This window comes from Onychostoma macrolepis, chromosome 01 (assembly GCF_012432095.1).
Source record: "Onychostoma macrolepis isolate SWU-2019 chromosome 01, ASM1243209v1, whole genome shotgun sequence".
In the NCBI taxonomy this organism is placed as follows: Eukaryota; Metazoa; Chordata; class Actinopteri; order Cypriniformes; family Cyprinidae; genus Onychostoma; species Onychostoma macrolepis.
Window position 1 is genome coordinate 1492571 of NC_081155.1, and position 10919 is coordinate 1503489.

The following is a 10919-nucleotide window of genomic DNA, read 5'->3' on the forward strand; positions in this document are numbered from 1 at the left end:
TCTTAATTAAAGACTGTTTACTGTTATTCATCTTCTTCTTGCGTTTATTATTCACCGCACCATGACATTTATGGCGCTTTATAATGTTCTTGTGCCTTTCGTGGGGCTTAACAATAACATAGAATAGTATACGTACATATCAGATTTGGATCAGCCTAGTCTGACCGATACCCGATACAGCAGAAAATGCTAGTAATGGAGCCAATACCTATACTGAGCGGTGCATACCTACAAGAAACGTTGGCTAGAATCATTAGTGGACCTTACTGAAAAAAATAAATAAAAATATTATAGGTTACGGCTCCTCTTAATATATTTTAATAATAATAATATTAATATTTTAAAAACTTAACATTTTAGCCAAATAAACTTGTGCTCAACTGAAAGGGATTGTGATTGTGATCTATCAGTTGGACACCACTGACCATATAATTTTGAAATGCTGTATTCAGTGGCACCTTTATTAGTTTTGCCTTTTAATTATTATTATTGATTTATTTTTTAATGCAAAATGTAATATTTTATATACTGAAACTTGTATTTGGATCTCATTCAGATTGTCCAGCTGTAATCTCACTAGTCAGTCATGTGAAATTGTGGCTTCAGCTCTACAATCCTCAAACTCTGTCCTGAGAGAGCTGGATCTGAGTAACAATGACCTGCAGGATTCAGGAGTGAAACTGCTCTCTGATGGGCTGAAGAGTCCAAACTGTCAGCTGCAGATACTAAGGTATGTAAAAAATGTTCATGTCTATTTTCCAGTTGAGTCCTGATACTCTGCTTAGGACTCTGCAGGAGTGTAACTGTTTTCATTACGTGGTCACCTATTGCTGTGCCTCTTCTTACAGACCATTTGATATGTATCGAGTTGTTTATGCGTGTTTGACCTAAATCACAGCAGCGTCCATCTATAAGGAATGTACGCTGTCCAACATGCACAACTACTAGCCAGTCATAGCAGTGGGTGTTTACTTCCGAGTCTACAATCTTCCACACCTATTCAAACGGAGTATTCTGATGAGGGGGGGTTAAAAACATGACAGAAAAATAGCCTATTACTTCTAAGTTATGATGTGTTTTAATTTAACAAGGATTAGATCGCACAGTAATGTGTAAAAATAATCATCAGGCCGTCGGCGCCCCCGGAAGGCCTTTGCTTTAATGTGTAATCTACATTAGCTCTATTGTTTATAATACGTTAGGTATTTTAAGTTTTGTTTAATATGATCAACCATATGATTTCTTGCTTTTGATACTTTATTTGAACAAATTATTATTGCCTCATTGCTATTATTTATATATATATAATTTTAAAGGCTATTGTTCATTTACATCTATTTTTATTACCATCAAAAAATTCATTATAATTATAGGACCCTATGAACCCTATAGTCTGGTTAACCCTCTAAGCACCAAAGTCGCAAAATTGCGACAAGACGTCATACTTCATTAAACAGACTGTAGTTCCTAATATGGTGTAATATCTCATTTGTATTCCCTACCACTAGATGGCAGACATGTAGTACTTCAATTCTAGACCAAAATTGTTCGAGGAAATAGCAGAGCAAGTGAGCTATCGTGTCATTGATGCGGAAGCAGTTCAGTTCTTAGCGTCTGAGTAAATTGTGAGATTTGTGACAGAAAATCGCCAAATGGCTAATAAAAAGTTGTACTGTGAGGACGTGTTGCAAATGTTATTCGCCTATTCTGACTCTGAAGGGGAATATTTGCCTTTGGAAATGACGATCGGCCGTCTAATGTTCGCGCATCTCCCGGTACATCTTTGCATGCGCAATGGCGCCGCCGTAAATGGCGAGAGTGTTCACGAAGCATCAAGTGATAATTTCGAGCCTTGCCCAACGGGGATGAGGGTGGCAGGGGTGGACGTGGTCTTAGTATCCATAGGAGAGGCATCGCGTTGCTGATGGTCGGCCAGACTGTGACTTTTTTTCTGATTGCGCGTGCTCAAAGGGCCGCCGGTAGGCAGTACAGGTGCAGTCAGTGAGGGGTAGGTCTGTGCGCTGTGCCATGCAATGAGAGGTACCATACTCTCAAAAACTATGAACTGTCACCTAGATACCTGATTGGGCAGATAGCTGGTGAACTGATAAAAAAAAATAGGTACATGTATTTTACTATGGCACAGTAATATAGTAATAATTTACTACTTTCTCCTGTTTTACTGTTGATTTCCTCTTTTCCTGATCATTTGGAATGAGGATAAAAAGACAAAAAAAAAAAAAAAAACATGCAAATAAGTTCAAACATCCATTCAATATCTATTATTTCCTGAATATTACTGATGAACTGATCAAAAAGTAGGCTACTGTTCACATGCGTTTTACACATAGTATAGTAATACAGTAATAATTTAGTACTTTCTCCTGTTTTATTGTTGGTTTCCTCTTTTCCTGATCATGTGGAATGAGGATAAAAAGACAAAAAAAACAAAAAAAAAACATGCAAATAAGTTCAAATATCAATTCAATATCTACTATTTCCTGAATATTATGAAATTCAAGAGGACCGCCCCCTGATGACATCATAATATGCAAATTAGATGAGTATATTTACACCCCACATAAACTTTAGGTCATGCCCAACATTTTTCTAATTTACAGTAGATCTCTATCTTTAAACCCTTTCAAGCTACAAGCTTTTGAAATCTTGATGTCAAAATCCAGCATTTTTTTTAAAAAAAAACCTGGCGCCTAAAGGGTTAATTTCCAAAATCAATTTTTCCATTTAAATTTTTCTATACTCTGTTTTAATGGTTAAATTAAATTTTATTAATCAAAAAGCCTGTCTATAATTAATTGATTTTTACATTTTATCTTTACAAAATTCTGTTTTCCATTAGTTTTGTGGATTCCATTTTAATGGTTCCATTTAAATTTTAATAATCAAAATAATCAAAATCTTATCCAATTAATTGATTTTATTTTATTTTTAAATATTTATTTATTTATTTATATATATATATATATAAATATGGTAAATACTCTTTTAAAAAGTGTTTTTTGATGATAATTGTATTATTAGTAGACTAGAATACGTGGATATGTTGTCTGTAGCGGGGCTGACGAGACGTGAGACGTGCGGATCCATGTGCAAGTTTTTATTAGGCAGAGACGTGGTCGTACAGGCAGGGTCGAAACAATGGCAAACAGGTATGGCAGAGACAAGACAGAGTAATCCTAGGGCAAGCAAAGGTCGACGATCGGCAACAGTATCCAGTGGGCAAGGCAGAGAGATAATCCAGGGAACACGGGCTAGAATCCAAAGGGGTGCAATTAGAGTCCAAACGGCAAGGCAAGGGTTAATCCAGGGAAACACGGGCTAGAACAAACATGGGAAAACACAAACCAAACAGGCAGGGGAAAACTAGGAAGACAACAGGGGCTCTGTAGAGTAGCTACGGCTATGGGAGCGGTAAACGCATACAATACTCGGCAGAGAGGCAGAGAAAGTCCAAGGCTTATAAAGCGTGTGTGATCAGTATGTGCGTGGGATCAGGTGTGCGTGTGATTAGTGCAATGAGTGATTGGTGACAGCTGTGATCAGTGTTGGATGATGGGAAATGGAGTCCATGTGGTGTGTGGTGTGAAAGTCCATGTGGTGAGCGAGTGAACTCTGGTGGTGAATGGACGGAAGTGCAGACCAGATTCGTGACATTGTCATTCTTACACTATAATACTGAACTTTGATTTCAGTGATTTGGACTGAGATGGACACTTGTTTCTTGCACTCTATGTTGCACTTTACTTTTGCTTTAAAAAAGGATTTCATTTGAAGTTTCACTACTGAAGTCCTCTGTTCATTTTTTCATGCTGTGTAAATCTGTTGTTTACACATTTCAAATACTTGATTCCAGTGGACTCTAAACATTGCATTTATTTAATGAGAAAACCCAACTCTTGGGTTAATTGAAATATTTTTTCCCCCTTTGTAGTTGCACTCACAGCTGTAATGAGCAATTTTTGTGTGAAATTAATCGATTAGATTAATCGATAAATTAGTCGATAGATTAATCGATATAAAAATAGTCGTTAGTGGCAGCCCTAGTTAACAAGCAGAATCACTGAAGAAAAGAGCAAGAAATGAAACTACAACTGACATACAGCCACAGCCTTAGATGAAATCAACTGAAATAAAACAGCAGAGGATGATTAAACAACTCCACCAACAGCATTACCAGCTTCACACATTACAATTTGACTTTTTAAAAAAAAAATTTTATTTGTATTTCTGTCATACATCTACAAAAATTCTTTGAGAATGAACAGAAGTTTAGATGTTTTATTGAAAACGTTTAGTTTGACCTCACCATTACGGCGATCAGGGTTTGCTTTTGTTGGGCTCTTGACCCTTGACTTTTTAATCTTAGTTTTTTTCTGGATGCAACTGTGTTTGTAAAGCATTATTTACAAGCATTCATTATTTACGATAGCTATATGACACTGCAAGATGAGATGACAAAAGATTATGTTTATCGTTATTATGAAAAAAAAAAACAATGTGTGCACAAAACCTTTAGAATTACTGCACATTTAGACGCACAGACATCAAGAATCAGCGGTAACACTTTATTTTAGGGTCTCTTAACCCTTTAAAACCGGCTGTGTCGGCGCCGACACATCAGACCAAGCTGTATTCATGTTACCATAACTCTTCTACCGTTTGCACTATCAAAATAATTCAAATTGCTCCTGATAGCAGACAATATGCGCTTTTCGGCAATATATGGCTTATTACGGTAATTTCTTGCGCTCCGTCAACAAATGACGGCGGATTTCGGGAGAGCGGGAAGGAGAATTTGAACGAGAGATAGGGAGCGGAGTTTGTTATTGCATAAAATAATAAACAAAATGAACAAAAACATGGTCAAGGAGGAGTAAACAGCATAAGAGTCGATTAGGATGATTTTTGATGAGACTTTGGGAGCAGGCAGAGTGAGACTTTTCACATGTGGTGTGTGCGTCGCTATAATGAGTCCGCGCATGTAAATGAATGGGTGCACGCATGTACATGCATGTGTACATGTGTGCGTGTATGAACAAAAAAGCCTCCTGAATGAAAACTGTGCAACCCAGTGTCCCAAAAATACTTGTATATATGTATTATAGTTGAATTTTGAAGTAAGAAGTGTTGGATTATTTCGATCATGATTTTTCTCTTTTTTTTCTAAATAATAATAAAAAAAAATATTCCGTTTTTTTTATTTTTGTCTATTTAAATTCTGTTCACAAACTCAAAACACAAGATTAATGGTCAAAAACTGTACTTTTTGGAAAGCCATTTGTTTTCTGAAAAAAAAGACACCTTGCACTTAAAAATAGCACATTCTGTTAGAATTTTACAGTCAAATAAACAAAATGTGTGAAAATGACCTATTTTACCCTTAGGTTTTAAAGGATTAACTAGTTGCTTATTAGCATGCATATTACTGGAATATTAGCCATTTATTAGTAGTAATTAGTAGTAAAATGACCTTATTCTACATCCCTAATCCTACCCAATTCCTAAACTTAACAACTACCTTACTAACTATTAAGCAGCAAATTAAGAATTTAATGAGGGAAAAGTCGTAGTTAATAGTTAATAACTATTACCTATTCTAAAGTGTTACCGAATCAGCATATGAATCTCAACAATGGTGACAATCAAAAGCTTCATGCTGCAATGCATGCTGGGTACCAGCACAGTACAAAGCTCACCCTTGACTCCCAGCATGCATTGCGGCATTAATAAATTATGCCGCTGAATTGTCCACTTATTTCTTTAATTCTTACTATTTCCTTTTATTTTTGCTTTTGTTTTTGTGTTGAGTTTTAGTAGCGTGTTTTGTGATGTTCAGAGTTGATCTATTTTTTTTTTGTTGAGATTTATACACGGATTCTTGATGTGTGTGTTTTATAGCGCGTCAGAGCTTTTTTGTTGAGAATGATGTGTTTAACAATATTTCATAACAGCCTGCTCATTATTTTGCTCTAATGTATTATTAGAACATTGTCTTTGGTAACAGAAGAGACACTGGACAAAATCAGGGAACCTGGTGTTTAATGACGATTATGTCATTCAAAAAACATAATGAACAATATTACATATTTTGCAACAACAAATGTGTTTAAAAACACATAGCTTCAACAGCCAAAGAAAAGTTAATGTTATGAAGTCAAGGTTCAAGAGCCCAACTAAAGCAAATCACTGATCCATCACGGTAGTGCCCAAAAACAACAACATCTAAATCTCTGTTAATTCTCAATAAGAACTTCTGTAGACGTCTGACAGAAATAGCATCAGTCTGGTTAGTAATGTGAAGCTGTTTTAGGAGTTGTTTAATCAGATCTTGAGAGATTTAATGTCTTCTTTCATCTTCAGCTGATTTCATCTTCAGCTGTGGCTGAAGTCAGTTGTAGTTCTTGTTTCTTTTTCTTCAGTGATTCTGCTTGTTAACAGCAGCTTTTCATCACTAATGCACAATCATCACTTAATTATCTCATTAACTTCAGCACTGCTTCAGTGTTACTCAAACACTCTGTAGTGTGCACACTTAAACCCTAAACACACTGCACGATTCTCGGCTGTCCCAGATGAAAGATTGGCATCGTGAAAGTGATCGTGGCTCCTAATCGGTGGTCTTGTGTTGTGCAGTGCAGTGAAAGAGGTTCAAAGACAGCTATTGTCATGGTCTTGTGACCAAAGATAGCCTACAATACAGCATGATCATCATATAGTGTGTTTGCTGTTCCCATTCACGTTTACTGATCAGCCAATAAAAATGCAACATAAAACTGCTTACCTCAAGCTCTTATCCCTTCCTCTTTCACCACTTCCACTTTTTTCAGCCCACACAAAAAATACAACTAAAGTGTGATTTTATCATGCTCTTTTTGTTTACCACTAGCGCATGCTGAAAACGTTTATTCTTTCATAGAAACGTGTGTCGTATCGTGCGAGTCAATAGGTGTTATCATCGTACAGTCTACACACATGTCGTAGCCAAGTTTATTAGACCCATGTCGCACAGTGTGACATGCAGTGATCTTAAAGGATTGCTAAAATCGTGCAGTGTTTTGGGCTTTATAAGTCTTCGTCTAAAACTGAGGATTTTGTTGTGGGGTTTAAAGGGTTAAAGATGTAAGATGAAAAAAAAAACAGCATGAAATGTAATTTTAACATTAATAAACTGTAATTCATTTACAACAACAGTAGAAAATCAGTTATTTAGAAAAACGGTTATTTATTGGTAACTATGTTGCCAGTAAATTACTGTAAAATCAAGGAAAAACAGTAATATACTGTAAAACCTAACAGTCAGATTTACTAAACCAAACAAGTTATTTTCACTGAAATATTAGTGAAGGCCCATAGAAACAAGTTATGCAAAGTCATGATCTGATAATGAGAGTAAATATTTAACTGAACTGTATTAATGTGTTTCTACACAAGTGATAATCGTTAATGTAGTTTTGTGACTCATCATTGTGCTGGAGAGTAGAGCCTGTGCTTCAGTCAATGATGAGCCACAAACACAGATGTTCTGCTGCTTTATTTAAAGGCAGAAACTGTGGAGTTTCTGATGCAGTGATGATTGTTTTGTTACTTCATCACGAACATGTGCTATAGCTAACAGTGAACTGCAAGAAATATTCCTTCTCAGTGGACTCAAATTAAATACAGGTGCATCTCAATAAATTAGAATGTAGTGGAAAAGTTCATTTATTTCAGTAATTCAACTCAAATTGTGAAACTTGTGTATTAAATAAATTCAATGCACACAGACTGAAGTAGTTTAAGTCTTTGGTTCTTTTAATTGTGATGATTTTGGCTCACATTTAACAAAAACCCACCAATTCACTATCTCAACAAATTAGAATATGGTGACATGCCAATCAGCTAATCAACTCAAAACACCTGCAAAGGTTTCCTGAGCCTTCAAAATGGTCTCTCAGTTTGGTTCACTAGGCTACACAATCATGGGGAAGACTGCTGATCTGACAGTTGTCCAGAAGACAATCATTGACACCCTTCACAAGGAGGGTAAGCCACAAACATTCATTGCCAAAGAAGCTGGCTGTTCACAGAGTGCTGTATCCAAGCATGTTAACAGAAAGTTGAGTGGAAGGAAAAAGTGTGGAAGAAAAAGATGCACAACCAACCGAGAGAACCGCAGCCTTATGAGGATTGTCAAGCAAAATCGATTCGAGAATTTGGGTGAACTTCACAAGGAATGGACTGAGGCTGGGGTCAAGGCATCAAGAGTCATCACACACAGACGTCTCAAAGAATTTGGCTACAGTTGTCGTATTCCTCTTGTTAAGCCACTCCTGAACCACAGACAACGTCAGAGGCGTCTTACCTGGGCTAAGGAGAAGAACTGGACTGTTGCCCAGTGGTCCAAAGTCCTCTTTTCAGATGAGAGCAAGTTTTGTATTTCATTTGGAAACCAAGGTCCTAGAGTCTGGAGGAAGGGTGGAGAAGCTCATAGCCCAAATTGCTTGAAGTCCAGGGCGGGGTGTTGTGGATAGGGTCTTTAAAACAGCTCTATTCATTTATACTGTTATCAGCACATGTTGAAGTACAGTAGATTCGTCTCTTGTCTCTGAGATAATATGCGCTGTTAATGCTCCGTCAGTTTTTTTACTTTCACTTTCTGTATGACTGAAGTTAAGGCGTTCACCGGCATAACTATTGCGCAAAGTTTGCACGTTGCTTGTGTGATATCCATTGGCTCGCCTTCTACTGTATAAACTACATGAATACATGAAAGAGGAATCAATTCGGTATGCCGCACTGTCTGAAACACGTCTCTAAGCTTGTGCATGCTTGGTGTGTGCAGTACAGCGCAAGTAACGAATTGAGTTCTGTTTCGTTTCTTCTTGTGGTTTTAAATAGATTGAACGTGTAAATTGGCAAATTAATCTGCGAATCACATGCCGAACGGTGGGGTCTGGACCTGGTCCGTATATCACGGATCAACTGCGATCCGTTTAAGCCCTATGACAGATCAGAGCATAGTGGGTAGTGGGTCGCGACCCGGTGGTTGGGGACCTCTGCCATAGAGAATCTATGGGCTATTGTCAAGAGGAAAATGAGAAACAAGAGACCAAAAAATGCAGATGAGCTGAAGACCACTGTCAAAGAAACCTGGGCTTCCATACCACCTCAGCAGTGCCACAAACTGATCACCTCCATGCCACGCCGAATTGAGGCAGTAATTAAAGCAAAAGGAGCCCCTACCAAGTATTGAGTACATATACAGTAAATGAACATACTTTCCAGAAGGCCAACAATTCACTAAAAATGTTTTTTTTAATTTTTTTATTGGTCTTATGAAGTATTCTAATTTGTTGAGATAGTGAATTGGTGGGTTTTTGTTAAATGTGAGCCAAAATCATCACAATTAAAAGAACCAAAGACTTCAACTACTTCAGTCTGTGTGCATTGAATTTATTTAATACACGAGTTTCACAATTTGAGTTGAATTACTGAAATAAATTAACTTTTCACGACATTCTAATTTATTGAGATGCACCTGTAAGTTCACAGTGCTATCACAGTATAAATATGAAAAACGAAGATCTGTGAATTAAAGGTAGAGGGCTGTAAATTAACAATACATTACTGGTAACCCTGCCAGTTTTTTTTTTACAGTGTGCATTTCACATACAGCAATTAACTGTAATTTGCTTCGCAGTATTATAGTGTAATCTATTTAAATGTAAATTAAATTTTTTTACATTGTATCTGTAAAATTCACTATCGGTTCGACCTCTAATATACATCATATATAATGCCTTTAAATATAAAAAACAACATAAATGGACAGTGGCTGTCAAGCTCCAAAACGTGTGAAAATATGAATTACATTTCAAACCTATTCTCTCTGTAGGTTGTCTGGCTGTATGGTGTCAGAGGAAGGCTGTGGTTATTTGTCTTCAGCTCTGAGTTTAAACCCCTCACACCTGAGAGAGCTGGATCTGAGCTACAATCACCCAGGAGATTCAGGAGTCCAGCTGCTCAAACACAAACTGGAGGATCCAAACTATAAACTGCAGATACTCAAGTATGTGGGCTAGTTAACTTTGTTTAAAAATGTCTTTAAAAATTTGTTTTTGTGCTCCTGCTGTTTTTAGTGGACTTTATCTGACTGTCATTATTGAATACCACATCACAATTTACTTATTCTCTTCTTTAAAAATATATATATCTGGGTTACAGTGAAGATTCTGGGGACACCCAAGACCAGTATTGCATATTGTAAAAAGGAGCATAATAGGTGCCCTTTAAAAAAAAAAAACCTAATAAAAACAACCTAATTTTATATTTTCCTTTAATTATTTTACACTGTAAGGCATACTAGCAGGATCTGATACAGAGCTTAGTGCCCTATATGAATCAGTAATCACAGTACACTTTTTAACACCTTTATCAGGTTCGAATGCAGATTTTAATCATTTTTCCTCAAAACAGTTTCACTGTTGTGTAAAACAAACAGAAGTACTATTTCAATGGACATTAGTTTTCAGTCCGTGGAACATTATTTATTTGTGTGTACATTTCTGTCTCTGTTTAGTTTGGACCATGGAGGACATTTCAGGATCGTTTCAGGACTGAAAAAATGTAAGTCCTCTCTCATGAACACACCGATGCATATTTAATGATGTCTTAGATATTCTGACTTCTCTTCTTGTGTTCAGATGCCTTTGATCTCACACTGGATCCAAACACAGCACACACTCGTCTCATTGTCTCTGATGGGAACAAAAAAACAACATGTGTGAAAGATCATCAGCCGTATCCTGATCATCCAGAGAGATTTGAGCGCTTTGAGCAGGTTCTGTGTGTTCAGAGACTGACTGGACGTTGTTACTGGGAGGTTGAATGGAGCGGCTGGAGTCATGTAGCAGTGTCAT

General features: G+C 36.8%; 1 pseudogene; it reads left to right on the forward strand.

The window, feature by feature from the left end:
• LOC131538806 (NLR family CARD domain-containing protein 3-like) overlaps positions 1–10919 on the forward strand; it is a 48672-nt pseudogene that overhangs the window by 15929 nt on the left and 21824 nt on the right.